Here is a 17,055-nt window from a genome sequence, read left to right as displayed (position 1 = left end):
TACCTGAAATCGAATGTCCTAAACAAAATTCATGTAAATTGTTCTCCAGCTCTTAATTTCCCACTTCTTTTTACGCATAGGACGCAAATGTACTTGACGATCGAACCATAAGAAAGAATCTCTTTTGTATCCGCTACCTCAAACAAGAATATTGTTTCCATTGCAATCAACAGAAATACTATATCCGAATTTCTTTTAATTCGGGTTCGCTGTCTACGTGAGACAATCATTTATTTTCAATTTCAGATGCCGAATCGAAAGAATTACTTCAAATGTAGACCCTACAATTTAATTTGTGCATTCATTCAAATCTTCCAACATAATTTTCTTTTTTATGCATTTTAAATTATATATTTTATATCATGTTCAATAGAAAGGTTCGCTATGCTTGTTCATAAACTACTCCTATTCAACTTTAATTCAATAATGCAAGTAGATATATCTTTTTTCGTCATTAAATATACAGTCTTAAATTCCGGCAATATTGGAAAGCTCAAAGGAATAAACACGCTACTTACTTCTCGTTTATTGTGTAGTATAAGATAGTATATTTACCTGATAGATGTGAATTTCAAAGCAAGTATAACAGTTGAAACGAAGCAAATGATAAAGAGAACTTCAACACAGGCAATCTAACATACAAACTCAAAACAACAATTAATTCATCCAATTTTTTAAATCATGTCTCGATTAACAAATCTAAGATGAAGTTTCCTTTTAAAACTACACCTTTTGTTAATAATCGTAGCTAACGTTAATTTTCGTAGTGCGTAAACAAATTTTAGTATTGACAGCGAGTTTTCAATTGCTACATTTGCATTTAGAATTTTGTTGCTGATGATTGGTAATCATACAATGTGTTTAATTTTCTCATTCATATCAGGAGACAAATCGATTGTATTTAACTTAGGATAACTTTCGAAAGTCGAAACATTACTTAAACAGATAAAACTGCTCTAGAGATTCTCAAAATCAACCTACTTCAAAATTTCAATGCATCGGCCGGGAATCGAACCCGGGCCGCCCGCGTGGCAGGCGAGCATTCTACCACTGAACCACCGATGCCCATATATACAATTAAGAAACTTTTATCATTCAAATGAATATGTTTTTTAATTAACATATTTATTACGTCGAGAGTGCGAAGTTGATCATCTTCGAACATACTATTTATAACTTGTTATACAACGAACTTCGAATTAGTTCTGTACTTCGTCTTCGATTTTTTTCGTCTAGTAAACCATCGCAATGATTCCAAATTCATACAATTTTTTTTTTAATTTTCAAGTATTTTATGTCTTCGACATTGTGAAGCGGGTAACATTCTCGTTCCTTCAATATGCAGTTCAAGTTAAGTACACGTAAATGTTCCTTCATCTCTGCATTCTACAATTTCAGATGTTCTAACAGTGGATTGTTCGTTTTAGAGATTACACTTTTCTAATACGACAAAATGGACTACGTTCTTGTAGTTTATGCAATAAATGTTGCAGCTTTCTTTATTCCAAAACATAAAAAACTAACCATTAGACCCTTATTTCATGCTATATAGAATTAATAAGAATCTGTAACATCTTTTCATAGAGAAGCTACATTTTCAATTAATATAATATATTTGATAATTCAAATATTGTAGCAGTAGTTTTAGGCATGATTATTTATTTCTGTCTGGTACAGTCAAATTCTTTAATTTGAAAACGAAAAATTATATATTAGAAAATTCACAAACTGGCTCTTACAGTGCAACTATTCACGGAAATTAACAGTGCTCACATTTTCTCAGTTCTTACTAATTTTCAACTCAAGTTTCCAATACGAATAAAAGTATTCCTCCTTGCAGTGCTTAATTATTTAAATATGATGTCCCAACTTAAATTCAAGTGGATTGTTAGCCAGCTCTTATTTTCATGCTTCTCTTTACGGATACGAAGTAAATTCACTTTAGGATTGAGCCGAGAGGAGTAATCTCTCTTGTTCTCAATACTTTCAACAAGGATATTATCCTCATTGCCACCAACGTAATGTGACTTCCTTTAGTTCTAATTTTCTCTCTACATGAGACAAAAATACAGTTTCAACTTCAAATATCCAATGAAAAGATTTTCAAATGTAGACCCACCAAAATAATTTTACTATTTGTTCAAATTTTCAACCATAATTTGTTCTTTCATATATTTTAAAAGACACATTTTATATCTTGCTCCAGAGAAAAGATTTTGCTTTTTTTATTCAGAAAAAGATCATTTCCATTCTCTTCAACTCTAGATCAATAGTACGAGGAAAAATAATTGTTTACGTCTTTCAGAACACAATCATAGATTCCGGTATTATTTGAAAACCCAAACGAATGAACACGTGAGTTACTTCACGTTCATTGTGTAGTATATGGTGGTATCTTCCCTAAAAAAATAAGGATTAGAAAATGAATATAGAAGTTGAAACTAAACAAATAATAAAAAAGATTTCAACGCATGTAATTCACCACACAGGCCAAAACTATCAGTAAATTAATAAACTTTCTAAAATGATATATCAAATAGCAAAGGTAATATGAAGTTTGGTATTAAAAATCTACATTTTGTTAATAGTATTAGGTGGCGTGTGTTCCTGTAGAACATTAATTGAGCTTGATATTTAGAGACTGTTTTCGCTTCTTGTCGTGAATGAAAAGTTGATAATGAATACACAAATAAGTAATAAGTTGCTAAACCATGAAATTACAAAAATTGTTTCATACTCGCTCTTCGATGTTTTCGTGTAACAAACTAGCGTAATATTTTCAGAATCGTACATAATCTCTTCATTTTCATGCAGGTTATATCCTCAAAATTTTGTTTCAAATATAATCTTGTTCTCAGAATATGCAGTTCAAGTTAATTAAACCTAACTAGTCGTTCGTTCCTGCATTCCAAAATGATATATGTTCTAACAGCGAAAATTCCTAACTTTACGTACGAGACCTGTCTATTGCGAAGAATCACAAAACAGACTACGTACTAGTAGTTTATCCAATAAATGTTTCAAACTGTTTATTCAAAAGCATATAATAAATAACTAATGGACCCTTACTTGATTCACTCTATATAGAATTAATAAGAATCGGTAACATATTTTCGTAAAGTAGCTTTCTTTCGGGTAATATAATATGTTTGTTAAATCAAATATTGTTGCATATTATTAAGCATGATTAATTATTTGAATTTAGTCCAGTCAAATTCTTTTAATTTTAACACGAAAACTATATATTAAAATATTTTAACACCAAGGTGTCTCAGTGCTAGTATTAACGAGAATTACCGTCATTCCTTGTATTCCCAGTTGTTACAAACTTTTCAACTCACGTTTCCAATACGAATGAAAGTATTCCTTTTTGCAATGTTTAATATTTATGATACGATACCTGAAATCGAATGTCCTAAACAAAATTCATGTAAATTGTTCTCCAGCTCTTAATTTCCCACTTCTTTTTACGCATAGGACGCAAATGTACTTGACGATCGAACCATAAGAAAGAATCTCTTTTGTATCCGCTACCTCAAACAAGAATATTGTTTCCATTGCAATCAACAGAAATACTATATCCGAATTTCTTTTAATTCGGGTTCGCTGTCTACGTGAGACAATCATTTATTTTCAATTTCAGATGCCGAATCGAAAGAATTACTTCAAATGTAGACCCTACAATTTAATTTGTGCATTCATTCAAATCTTCCAACATAATTTTCTTTTTTATGCATTTTAAATTATATATTTTATATCATGTTCAATAGAAAGGTTCGCTATGCTTGTTCATAAACTACTCCTATTCAACTTTAATTCAATAATGCAAGTAGATATATCTTTTTTCGTCATTAAATATACAGTCTTAAATTCCGGCAATATTGGAAAGCTCAAAGGAATAAACACGCTACTTACTTCTCGTTTATTGTGTAGTATAAGATAGTATATTTACCTGATAGATGTGAATTTCAAAGCAAGTATAACAGTTGAAACGAAGCAAATAATAAAGAGAACTTCAACACAGGCAATCTAACATACAAACTCAAAACAACAATTAATTCATCCAATTTTTTAAATCATGTCTCGATTAACAAATCTAAGATGAAGTTTCCTTTTAAAACTACACCTTTTGTTAATAATCGTAGGTAACGTTAATTTTCGTAGTGCGTAAACAAATTTTAGTATTGACAGCGAGTTTTCAATTGCTACATTTGCATTTAGAATTTTGTTGCTGATGATTGGTAATCATACAATGTGTTTAATTTTCTCATTCATATCAGGAGACAAATCGATTGTATTTAACTTAGGATAACTTTCGAAAGTCGAAACATTACTTAAACAGATAAAACTGCTCTAGAGATTCTCAAAATCAACCTACTTCAAAATTTCAATGCATCGGCCGGGAATCGAACCCGGGCCGCCCGCGTGGCAGGCGAGCATTCTACCACTGAACCACCGATGCCCATATATACAATTAAGAAACTTTTATCATTCAAATGAATATGTTTTTTAATTAACAGTGGTTTCTCCCGGTGTTTGTATTTGTATTTGTCTTCCGCTACAGTAATCTAACATTATATTATACAGTGTTTTACTGATGTTCATTTTCTTTAATTCGTTGAAGAAAGCTGGCCACCATAAATTATCAAATGCTCCACTTATGTCAGCGTAAATCACTACTTGAAAGTAGAAAAATATCAAGTAGTGATTTACGCTGACATAAGTGGAGCATTTGATAATTTATGGTGGCCAGCTTTCTTCAACGAATTAAAGAAAATGAACATCAGTAAAACACTGTATAATATAATGTTAGATTACTGTAGCGGAAGACAAATACAAATACAAACACCGGGAGAAACCATTAAAACAATAAGCACAAAAGGCTGCCCACAAGGCTCGATACTCGGACCCTTAATGTGGGATGTTACACTACAGCCATGTTTAAATCACTTAAATAATATGCAAGAAACAATCGGTGTTGTGGGTTATGCTGATGATCTGGCAGTTGTATTTTCAGCATCATCAAGAAATGAAATAGAAACAAAAGGGAAAATAGTATTAACAGAATTAGATAATTGGTGCAAAGAAAATAAGTTAAATTTATCAGCAAGTAAAACTAAATACACGGTCTTTGGTCAAATCTTAAAGAGGGATCCAATAATAAAAATTAATGATAAAAAAATTGAACACGTAAATGAATTCAAATATCTTGGAGTATGGATCGATAAAAAATTAAACTTTCATAAACATATAACAGAAATAACAGAAAAAGCAAAAAAGGTAGCCAACAAATTACTAACAGTTGCAACAAAGGACTTTAGATTGGACAAGAAGATTTTCAAATTATATAACAAGACAATTTTAATGGCAATCTTACAGTACTGCGTGGGCATATGGGGGCACCGAATTTTTATGAACATTAAACTAAAAGAAACATTGACAAGAGTACAGAGACTTATTTTAATAAGGGTAAACAACATAATGAAGACAATCCCAGCCGAAGTACTGCAATTACTTACATATGAAGAACCGATACATCTCCAAATATTAAGAAAATGTATCAAGACTTGGATCCAAAATAAAGAAATGACGAAGATATTAGAAATCACAGGAGAAATACCAAGCTGCGATGACGATATTGAAAGAATCATTCGAACAAAATGGGAAGAAGAATGGAAAAATTCCAGGAAAGGTGCCAGGACTAGAAATATTATACCAGATTTAAAAACAAGAGAAAGGATGGCAAATATAAGTAAAGATGTGATAGAATATATATCAGGACATGGACCATTTAAAACACATTTTAAAAGACTAAACTTACAAAACGATGATAAATGCTTTTGTGGCGATCTTCACACTCCGGAACATATTTTCTGGTCTTGCGACAGATATATAACAAACAATACAATAAAAGAAATAAGGAATGAACTGAAAGAAAATAGCATAAAAACGATCATAGAAGAAGAACATAAACTAGAAAAATTTAGTACTCTGGCAAGGCATGTTTTGGAAAACCTTTGGAAAGAAAGACGAGAAGAAAGAAGAAGAAGAAGATAAATTTTGTGTGATACACTAAAAATAAAAATAAAAAAAAATAAAAATAAAATTAAATAGATTTGATATCAAATAAAACAATCAGCTCTGAGGAAGCCAAGAGCTAAACACTTTATCTGCTTAGTGTTTTAGTGTTAGTGTAGTGTTGTAGTGCAGAATGTGTAGTGTTTGTGTTCTGTCAAGAGGCAAAATTCAAATCTAGATAAAAAGTAAATAAACAATAAAGATAAGTTAATATGAGAAATTTTGGGGGAAATCTGGAGTACCGATTTCCTAACAAACAAGAAGAAAAACTTTTAGGAAGTCTGGAGTACCGATTTCCTAATAAACGAGAAGGAAATTTTTGTGTTTTTACTATTATAACTATCACTTTTATATATTATATTAATCATTTTTTATTTTTAGTATCTTTTCAGCTTTGTCTCTTTTCAGGTTTTATGTCTGTGATCGTCTGTGTATGTACTTTTGTAAAAAAAAAAAATAATAATAATTGTAATAAATATAAATAGTAATTTTAAAAAAAGAAGAAAATAAGGCATGGTTTATATAATTAGGTACCATGCCATAAAACAGAGCCTCACCTCAAATCTGTCGAGGTCGAAAGCCGAATAGCAAGAGAGAGAAAAAACTGAAATAAAAGAGTATATGAGAGAGAAAAAAAGGCAGAGGCAAGTTGCGACTGCCCTATAATAAGACCGTAAGAAATCGGCCAAGGCAGGGGAAAGTGGAGGCTTTAAAAAAAAAAAATAAATAAAAATAAAAAAAAAAATAATTAACATATTTATTACGTCGAGAGTGCGAAGTTGATCATCTTCGAACATACTATTTATAACTTGTTAAACAACGAACTTCGAATTAGTTCTGTACTTAGTCTTCGATTTTTTTTCGTCTAGTAAACCATCGCAATGATTCCAAATTCATACAAAATTTCTTTAATTTTCAAGTATTTTATGTCTTCGACATTGTGAAGCGGATAACATTCTCGTTCCTTCAATATGCAGTTCAAGTTAAGTACACGTAAATGTTCCTTCATCTCTGCATTCTACAATTTCAGATGTTCTAACAGTGGATTTTTCATTTTAGAGATTACACTTTTCTAATACGACAAAATGGACTACGTTCTTGTAGTTTATGCAATAAATGTTGCAGCTTTCTTTATTCCAAAACATAAAAAACTAACCATTAGACCCAGGGGTGTAGCCAGCAAATTTGTGTAGGGGGGGCCCGTCGTTTTTGAGGGGGGCCAGCTACAATGTACAAAGTCAAAAAAAAATGTGTCGCTGCTAGTGTTTTTGAGGCCTGAAAGAAAGGAAAATTTTGGTTTCCTTCTGGAAGACTAAAAACACTATTTTAGCTTCTTATTATTATTATTATTATTATTATTATTATTATTATTATTATTATTATTATTATTATTATTATTATTATTATTATTATTATTATTATTATTATTATCCATAAGTTATATTTAATATAGTTTTTATTATCCTTAATCAAGAACTACTGCCCGGGACCAAACTCTATACTTTTGTGCATAACTATAAAGGTAACCAAGAAAGTTCTGTCCCTTTTCGTGGAGGTCTGTGTTCAATTGGACCTCACACCGTGAGTTGAATGCGAGTGGAGATAAGGCGAACGTCAGTTGTTGGTGTGGGTATATCCAACATACTACCTGGTTGTGGCAATTCAGACACACCGTGAACTCGCGTAGACAGAGGGAACATGGGACCAGTGTTGCCAGACACGGCAAGCAAAATTACACACACCTTCCGTCCAAATTGCACAATTTTATACACAACCTGGAAGACAGTGCACACAACATTACACAATACATAACTACCTATCTATATGTAATGACGTACATACCTATAGGTACACTCATGTCCAAAATGTTTGTCGCATATCTATTAACAGGTTTGTTGTGCGAATATATTTGGATAATGATATCGCAGGGTACATATAACACTCTTACTATGTGTATAATCGGCAGAGACATGTATGTGGTAAATTTCATGTCAAAAGATTTGTAAATAAGAATAATATAACGAATAAACTATTCTTGTCCATTTAGCAACATTTTGATGTACTCATTCTAATTTTCGTATTTATAATTTTTTTTTCTATTAAATTTAGCACAAATATACATTCCCCGATTATACACATAGTAACAGTACTAGAAGTACCTTGCGAGTTTATTATCCAATTATATTCGCACAACACGACCGTTATAGATATGCGACAATCATTTTGGACATGATTGTACATTGACCAGCCATTGTTCAGGAATTCAGCGCTTGATTTACTATTATTATTATTGTTATTATTATTATTATTATTATTATTATTATTATTATTATTATTATTATTATTATTATTATTATTGTTGTTGTTGTTGTTGCTGTTGTTGTAAAACCGTCACCTTCCCGCCCATTGTCATTTCATTATACTTTCAACCATGCGCGCCGACTACGTGGGTGCTCCAGGGCTCCGGCATCCACAAGATTTTTAGCTTGAAGCCAAGTTTGAACCAGTTTATCTTGCGTTTAAATCAGTCGTGTTACCGACTGAGCTAGGGCAGTCCCAATTTATCCTTATAGTACCGATATATTTTACTTTCTCACAGCACAGGCCTTTATGACAATGTTCATAAAATATTTTAACTAAAAGTAAATTAATCAAACATCGAGACTTCCCTGAAAACATATAGGCTAATATGACCCGCCATTGATGTGCAAACACATAAATTTTGGAAAGTCTGCGCCATTGCTTTCAACGTACTTAATGTTTTTAATTGGACATCAGCCACTCTGTCGTTCATTTGTTTGCAAAATGGTATTTTCTTCACAAGTGGTGAGAAGACAAGACTTCTTACCACCTCCGCCTCATGTTTTGGCCAACATTGAGGGTCAACATTCATTCACATTGCTTGCTTGAACAAAGCGTCTTTCCTTGGGGATGTCATGACACCCGCCTCTGAAAAACAAGAAGTGAGGTACCAAGGAAGCAAGATAGGTTTTATATTACTATAGAGAAAGTAACAAGAGATTAACAATAATAACAAATAACTTGTTATTTTCTCTGTAGTTTTATTGCGCTGGCCTGGAGTCAGGCGTTGGAGCTCGTAGTTTTTAGAAGGCAATTTTCAGAGAAAAAGATGGTGTAAATAATGACTATTTGAATGAAAGGAACTTCGTAAAAGTCATCAATGATCAAAATTTTTAATTGTGCCAAATTACACACAAAATGCACACAGATTGGCATTACACACAAAATGCACAAACAGGCCAAAATTGCACACATTTTGTGCAATTACACACACATTGGCAACGTTACATGGGACATCCACAGAACGTCATAAGAGCGTGTATGCTGAACGAGTTCAAATGGAGGTCAAACGCCGCTGTAGCGGGACAGAAGATATGCCAGGCCTTTGGTGAGGGTGTTGTGACAACGCGGACAGTGCAGCGGTGGTTTAACAAGTTTAGGGACGGTGACGAAACACCCGAAAACACCACGTGCCAGAAGACCAACACATATACAAAGAGGAACTGGGACTACAATTCAGTATGTGGTGAAACCATTCAGCAGCACATCCATCAACTTGTGAAACACTACAAGTTGGGTCGATGGGTCTCTCATATTTTGACTACGGGCCAGAAGGCAACGCGGCAGTCGCCTGTATTTGTTTACGGTTTCGGAGCCATTTCTGGGCAGGGTGTTGACATTTGATAAAAGTGTGTCCTATACGAAGCTCCAAGGCGCCGTCATCATTGGTTAGAATCCCATGAACCGATTTCAAAACAGCAGAAACCAGCACTTTACCAGAAGAAGGTCCTTCTGTGTGTTTGGTGCATCGTGCATCGGGAACTGCTACCAGCTGGTCAGAGTATCAGTTTAACTGTGTATTGTCAGCAGTTGAGCTGTGCTCAACAAAAACTCAAAACTCTGGAGCCATCACTTCTGAATTGCAAATGGGACCTCGTTTACGGGACAACGCTAAGTCCCACGTGGCTAGGATGACTCAGGACCCATTTTCCGCCTTGGATGGGAAACAATATTGCAACCACTATATTCCCCGGGTATTGCACTGTCCGATTCCATTCTTTGGAGAATCACCTTAGAGGACGCCAGTTCAAATCCCTACAAAAAGTCCAAAATGCACCTCATACTTTCTTTGTTTCACGGCCCACCAAGTTCTACCGCGATGGATTGCGTGGCCTTCCAGAACGTTTTCAGAAGGTCGTCGATGCTGATGGGACTATTTTTGGTCTTCCAGGTTAGGTAACATATCGATGTTCGAAGGTGGTGGGTGAAAAAGCAACAAAACTTTTCTTGGTTACCTTTATATTTAAATTTAAGACCTTGTATACAGAACCTGTCTACACAAGATTGGTTTTCTTCGAAATTTCACTTAATTTCTTTATGGTTTCCTGACAAAAATATTTATTTATTATTCGTGATTAAAACAAAACAGAATTATTTTTTTACACTGAGTAGAAATAAAAGAGAGCGAATGAAATCCAAATTGAATAAAAGCATTGTTTCTCACCAAATTTTCCATCCTCTATGTCTTTTAAAACACTTGTTAAAGCATATAAAATATACTGTACTTACAAATCAGTTTAGTACCTTTGTTTTATGGCTGTATTTGTAGTACCTTGTTAAAACGTTTGTCTTCAAACTGTCAAATATAAATCGCAGTAAATTGTGTAATCTGCTGTCACAAAAAAGTATCCTATTTTTCGATCGGTATAAGGAAGAGATACTATACTATTTTTCGATCGGTATGGAAAAACAAGATTTCTCCATACTATTTTACCATAAATTATTAATTGTCAATAAACTTTGTTACTTTTAAAAGAATGAAGCGAGATAATTTTACTATGATGTTTTAAAAGTTGGTCATTTGGGGGTCCAGGAAACCATTTGGGGGGCCGGGCCCCGATGGGCCCCCCTTGGCTACACCCCTGATTAGACCCTTATTTCATGCTATATAGAATTAAAAAGAATCTGTAACATCTTTTCATAGAGAAGCTACATTTTCAATTAATATAATATATTTGATAATTCAAATATTGTAGCAGTAGTTTTAGGGATGATTATTCATTTCTCTCTGGTACAGTCAAATTCTTTAATTTGAAAACGAAAAATTATATATTAGAAAATTCACAAACTGGCTCTTACAGTGCAACTATTCACGGAAATTAACAGTGCTCACATTTTCTCAGTTCTTACTAATTTTCAACTCAAGTTTCCAATACGAATAAAAGTATTCCTCCTTGCAGTGCTTAATTATTTAAATATGATGTCCCAACTTAAATTCATGTGGATTGTTAGCCAGCTCTTATTTTCATGCTTCTCTTTACGGATACGAAGCAAATTCACTTTAGGATTGAGCCGAGAGGAGTAATCTCTCTTGTTCTCAATACTTTCAACAAGGATATTATCCTCATTGCCACCAACGTAATGTGACTTCCTTTAGTTCTAATTTTCTCTCTACATGAGACAAAAATACAGTTTCAACTTCAAATATCCAATGAAAAGATTTTCAAATGTAGACCCACCAAAATAATTTTACTATTTGTTCAAATTTTCAACCATAATTTGTTCTTTCATATATTTTAAAAGGACACATTTTATATCTTGCTCCAGAGAAAAGATTTTGCTTTTTTTATTCAGAAAAAGATCATTTCCATTCTCTTCAACTCTAGATCAATAGTACGAGGAAAAATAATTGTTTACGTCTTTCAGAACGCAATCATAGATTCCGGTATTATTTGAAAACCCAAACGAATGAACACGTGAGTTACTTCACGTTCATTGTGTAGTATATGGTGGTATCTTCCCTAAAAAATAAGGATTAGAAAATGAATATAGAAGTTGAAACTCAACAAATAATAAAAAAGATTTCAACGCATGTAATTCACCACACAGGCCAAAACTACCAGTAAATTAATAAACTTTCTAAAATGATATATCGAATAGCAAAGGTAATATGAATTTTGGTATTAAAAATCTACATTTTGTTAATAGTATTAAGTGGCGTGTGTTTCTGTAGAACATTAATTGAGCTTGATATTTAGAGACTGTTTTCGCTTCTTGTCGTGAATGAAAAGTTGATCATGAAGACACAAATAAGTAATAAGTTGCTAAACCATGAAATTACAAAAATTGTTTCATACTCGCTCTTCGATGTTTTCGTGTAACAAACTAGCGTAATATTTTCAGAATCGTACGTAATCTTTTCATTTTCATGCAGGTTATATCCTCAAAATTTTGTTTCGGATATAATCTTGTTCTCAGAATATGCAGTTCAAGTTAATTAAACCTAACTAGTCGTTCGTTCCTGCATTCCAAAATGATATATGTTCTAACAGCGAAAATTCCTAAGTTTACGTACGAGACCTGTCTATTGCGAAGAATCACAAAACGGACTACGTACTAGTAGTTTATCCAATAAATGTTTCAAACTGTTTATTCAAAAGCATATAATAAATAACTAATGGACCCTTACTTGATTCACTCTATATAGAATTAATAAGAATCGGTAACATATGTTCGTAAAGTAGCTTTCTTTCGGTTAATATAATATGTTTGTTAAATCAAATATTGTTGCATATTATTAAGCATGATTAATTATTTGAATTTAGTCCAGTCAAATTCTTTTAATTTTAACACGAAAACTATATATTAAAATATTTTAACACCAAGGTGTCTCAGTGCTAGTATTAACGAGAATTACCGTCGTTTCTTGTATTCCCAGTTGTTACAAACTTTTCAACTCACGTTTCCAATACGAATGAAAGTATTCCTTTTTGCAATGTTTAATATTTATGATACGATACCTGAAATCGAATGTCCTAAACTAAATTCATGTAAATTGTTCTCCAGCTCTTAATTTCCCACTTCTTTTCACGCATATTACGCAAATTTACTTGACGATCGAACCATAAGAAAGAATCTCTTTTGTATCCGCTACCTCAAACAAGAATATTGTTTCCATTGCAATCAACAGAAATACTATATCCGAATTTCTTTTAATTCGGGTTCGCTGTCTACGTGAGACAATCATTTATTTTCAATTTCAGATGCCGAATCGAAAGAATTACTTCAAATGTAGACCCTACAATTTAATTTGTGCATTCATTCAAATCTTCCAACATAATTTTCTTTTTTATGCATTTTAAATTATATATTTTATATCATGTTCAATAGAAAGGTTTGCTATGCTTGTTCATAAACTACTCCTATTCAACTTTAATTCAATAATGCAAGTAAATATACCTTTTTTCGTCATTAAATATACAGTCTTAAATTCCGGCAATATTGGAAAGCTCAAAGGAATAAACACGCTACTTACTTCTCGTTTATTGTGTAGTATAAGATAGTATATTTACCTGATTGATGTGAATTTCAAAGCAAGTATAACAGTTGAAACGAAGCAGATAATAAAGAGAACTTCAACACAGGCAATCTAACATACAAACTCAAAACAACAATTAATTCATCCAATTTTTTAAATCATGTCTCGATTAACAAATCTAAGATGAAGTTTCCTTTAAAAACTACACCTTTTGTTAATAATCGTAGGTAACGTTAATTTTCGTAGAGCGTAAACAAATTTTAGTATTGACAGCGAGTTTTCAATTGCTACATTTGCATTTAGAATTTTGTTGCTGATGATTGGTAATCATACAATGTGTTTAATTTTCTCATTCATATCAGGAGACAAATCGATTGTATTTAACTTAGGATAACTTTCGAAAGTCGAAACATTACTTAAACAGATAAAACTGCTCTAGAGATTCTCAAAATCAACCTACTTCAAAATTTCAATGCATCGGCCGGGAATCGAACCCGGGCCGCCCGCGTGGCAGGCGAGCATTCTACCACTGAACCACCGATGCCCATATATACAATTAAGAAACTTTTATCATTCAAATGAATATGTTTTTTAATTAACATATTTATTACGTCGAGAGTGCGAAGTTGATCATCTTCGAACATACTATTTATAACTTGTTAAACAACGAACTTCGAATTAGTTCTGTACTTAGTCTTCGATTTTTTTCGTCTAGTAAACCTTCGCAATGATTCCAAATTCATACAAAATTTCTTTAATTTTCAAGTATTTTATGTCTTCGACATTGTGAAGCGGATAACATTCTCGTTCCTTCAATATGCAGTTCAAGTTAAGTACACGTAAATGTTCCTTCATCTCTGCATTCTACAATTTCAGATGTTCTAACAGTGGATTTTTCATTTTAGAGATTACACTTTTCTAATACGACAAAATGGACTACGTTCTTGTAGTTTATGCAATAAATGTTGCAGCTTTTTTTATTCCAAAACATAAAAAACTAACCATTAGACCCAGGGGTGTAGCCAGCAGATGTGTGTAGGGGGGGCCCGTCGTTTTTGAGGGGGGGCCAGCTACAATGTACAAAGTCAAAAAAAAATGTGTCGCTGCTAGTGTTTTTGAGGCCTGAAAGAAAGGAAAATTTTGGTTTCCTTCTGGAAGACTAAAAACACTATTTTAGCTTCTTCTTCTTCTTCTTCTTCTTCTTATTATTATTATTATTATTATTATTATTATTATTATTATTATTATTATTATTATTATTATTATTATTATCCATAAGTTATATTTAATGTAGTTTTTATTATCGTTAATCAAGAACTACTGCCCGGGACCAAACTCTATACTTTTGTGCATAACTATAAAGGTAACCAAGAAAGTTCTGTCCCTTTTCGTGGAGGTCTGTGTTCAATTGGACCTCACACCGTGAGTTGAATGCGAGTGGAGATAAGGCGAACGTCAGTTTTTGGTGTGGGTATATCCAACATACTACCTGGTTGTGGCAATTCAGACACACCGTGAACTCGCGTAAAGACAGAGGGAACATGGGACCAGTGTTGCCAGACACGGCAAGCAAAATTACACACACCTTCCGTCCAAATTGCACAATTTTATACACAACCTGGAAGACAGTGCACACAACATTACACAATACATAACTACCTATCTATATGTAATGACGTACATACCTATAGGTACACTCATGTCCAAAATGTTTGTCGCATATCTATTAACAGGCTTGTTGTGCGAATATATTTGGATAATGATATCGCAGGGTACATTTAACACTCTTACTATGTGTATAATCGGCAGAGACATGTATGTGGTAAATTTCATGTCAAAAGATTTGTAAATAAGAATAATATAACGAATAAACTATTCTTGTCCATTTAGCAACATTTTGATGTACTCATTCTAATTTTCGTATTTATAATTTTTTTTCTATTAAATTTAGCACAAATATACATTCCCCGATTATACACATAGTAACAGTACTAGAAGTACCTTGCGAGTTTATTATCCAATTATATTCGCACAACACGACCGTTATAGATATGCGACAATCATTTTGGACATGAGTGTACATTGACCAGCCATTGTTCAGGAATTCAGCGCTTGATTTACTATTAATATTATTGTTATTATTATTATTATTATTATTATTATTATTATTATTATTATTATTATTATTATTATTATTATTATTATTATTATTATTATTATTGTTGTTGCTGTTGTTGTAAAACCGTCACCTTCCCGCCCATTGTCATTTCATTATACTTTCAACCATGCGCGCCGACTACGTGGGTGCTCCAGGGCTCCGGCATCCACAAGATTTTTAGCTTGAAGCCAAGTTTGAACCAGTTTATCTTGCGTTTAAATCAGTCGTGTTACCGACTGAGCTAGGGCAGTCCCAATTTATCCTTATAGTACCGATATATTTTACTTTCTCACAGCACAGGCCTTTATGACAATGTTCATAAAATATTTTAACTAAAAGTAAATTAATCAAACATCGAGACTTCCCTGAAAACATATAGGCTAATATGACCCGCCATTGATATGCAAACACATAAATTTTGGAAAGTCTGCGCCATTGCTTTCAACGTACTTAATGTTTTTAATTGGACATCAGCCACTCCGTCGTTCATTTGTTTGCAAAATGGTATTTTCTTCACAAGTGGTGAGAAGACAAGACTTCTTACCACCTCCGCCTCATGTTTTGGCCAACATTGAGGGTCAACATTCATTCACATTGCTTGCTTGAACAAAGCGTCTTTCCTTGGGGATGTCATGACACCCGCCTCTGAAAAACAAGAAGTGAGGTACCAAGGAAGCAAGATAGGTTTTATATTACTATAGAGAAAATAACAAGAGATTAACAATAATAACAAATAACTTGTTATTTTCTCTGTGGTTTTATTGCGCTCGCCTGGAGTCAGGCGTTGGAGTTCGTAGTTTTTAGAAGGCAATTTTCAGAGAAAAAAATGGTGTAAATAATGACTATTTGAATGAAAGGAACTTTGTAAAAGTCATCAATGATCAAAATTTTTAATTGTGCCAAATTACACACAAAATGCACACAGATTGGCATTACACACAAAATGCACAAACAGGCCAAAATTGCACACATTTTGTGCAATTACACACACATTGGCAACGTTACATGGGACATCCACAGAACGTCATAAGAGCGTGTATGCTGAACGAGTTCAAATGGAGGTCAAACGCCGCTGTAGCGGGACAGAAGATATGCCAGGCCTTTGGTGAGGGTGTTGTGACAACGCGGACAGTGCAGCGGTGGTTTAACAAGTTTAGGGACGGTGACGAAACACCCGAAAACACCACGTGCCAGAAGACCAACACATATAAGAAGAGGAACTGGGACTACAATTCAGTATGTGGTGAAACCATTCAGCAGCGGGTCGATGGGTCTCTCATATTTTGGCTACGGGCCAGAAGGCAACGCGGCAGTCGCCTGTATTTATTTACTGTTTTGGAGCCATTTCTGGGCAGGGTGTTGACATTTGATAAAAGTGTGTCCTATACGAAGCTCCAAGGCGCCGTCATCATTGGTTAGAATCCCATGAACCGATTTCAAAACAGCAGAAACCAGCACTTTACCAGAAGAAGGTCCTTCT

At 33.3% G+C, this 17,055-nt stretch overlaps 1 protein-coding gene and 3 non-coding genes across 4 annotated transcripts in view; all 4 read right to left on the bottom strand.

Annotated features, from left to right (window-relative positions):
- The window catches only part of LOC145692493 (uncharacterized), a 154,862-nt gene that overhangs the window by 41,840 nt on the left and 95,967 nt on the right, over positions 1–17,055 (bottom strand). The window lies entirely within an intron of this gene.
- TRNAG-GCC (transfer RNA glycine (anticodon GCC)) lies at positions 995–1,065 on the bottom strand. The gene has a single exon. It is a non-coding gene; the product is annotated as a tRNA-Gly (tRNA).
- On the bottom strand, positions 4,392–4,462 carry TRNAG-GCC (transfer RNA glycine (anticodon GCC)). The gene has a single exon. It is a non-coding gene; the product is annotated as a tRNA-Gly (tRNA).
- TRNAG-GCC (transfer RNA glycine (anticodon GCC)) lies at positions 13,891–13,961 on the bottom strand. Its single transcript has one exon. It is a non-coding gene; the product is annotated as a tRNA-Gly (tRNA).

The sequence above is a fragment of the Thermobia domestica genome, chromosome 8 (assembly GCF_964235325.1).
Source record: "Thermobia domestica chromosome 8, izTheDome1.hap1.1, whole genome shotgun sequence".
NCBI lineage: Eukaryota > Metazoa > Arthropoda > Insecta > Zygentoma > Lepismatidae > Thermobia > Thermobia domestica.
The sequence above is the reverse complement of the archived record's forward strand: the minus strand, read 5'-3'. Positions and strand labels throughout refer to the sequence as shown.